We start from the raw sequence: 1,123 nt of genomic DNA, 5'->3' as shown, positions 1-1,123 counted from the left end.
ATTTGCATTTTCTAACACCTAAGTTAGGCTAATTGTGTTGAGCATCTTTTCATGTACTTTTTGGCCATTTGTATATCTTCTTTGGAGGAATTCTATTGTTGCTCATGCCTTTGGTATAGAGTCTAAGAAACCGTTGCCTAACACAAGGTCCTGAGGATGCTTTCCTATGTTTTCTTCTAGGAGTATTACAGTTTTAGTTCTTATCTTTAGATCTTTGACTCATTTTGAGTTAATTTTTCTATAAGGTGTGAGGTAGTGGTTTACCTTCATTCTTTTGTACTTGGATATACAGCTTTCTCAGCATCATTTGTTGAAGAGATTGTTCTTTACCCAGTGGGTGGATTTGGCAGCCTTGTCAAAAATCAATGTACATAGATGTGAGGGTTTATTTCTGAATTCTTAATTTGTTTCCATTGGTCTACATGTCTGTCCTTATGCCAATACCATACTATTTTTGATTACTGTAGCTTTATGAACATTTTAAAATCAACAAGTGTGAGTCCTCCATCTTTGTTGTTCTTATTCAAGACAGTTTTTGTCTATTTGGTGCCATTAACTATTGCATATAAATTTGATAATAGGCTTTTCCATTTCTCCAAAGACACCTGTGAATTTTTAGTGGGATTGCATTGAATTTGTAAATCACTTTAGGTAAAAGTGACATCTTAACAATGCTTAGTCTTCCAATCCATGAACACAGAATGTTCTTCCACATATTTAGGTCTTCTTTTATCAATATTTTACAGTTTTCCATTTATAAGTCCTTTATATCCTTGGTTATATTTATTCCTAAAATTCTTGATTATTTTAATTGCTATTGTAAATGGATTTTTTCTTCTTTATTTCCTCCTTAGATTGTTCATTGCTAATGCATAGAAACACTACCAAGTTTTGCATGTTGATCTTATATCCTGCCTCTTTACTGAATGTGTTTATTAGTTTTGTTGTGGATTTTCCAGGATTTTCTATATATAGAATGATTTCATCTGCAAATAGGGGAAGTTTTACTTCTTCCTTGTCATTTTGAATGCCTTTTATTTCTTTTTCTTTTTTTTTTAATTTCTCCTCTCCCCTCCCCAGCTTCCCCCATTGTCTGCTCTCTGTGTCCATTCACTGTGTGTTC

Source organism: Dasypus novemcinctus, chromosome 8, assembly GCF_030445035.2.
Source record: "Dasypus novemcinctus isolate mDasNov1 chromosome 8, mDasNov1.1.hap2, whole genome shotgun sequence".
Lineage (NCBI taxonomy): Eukaryota > Metazoa > Chordata > Mammalia > Cingulata > Dasypodidae > Dasypus > Dasypus novemcinctus.
Note: the sequence above shows the minus strand (reverse complement) of the source record.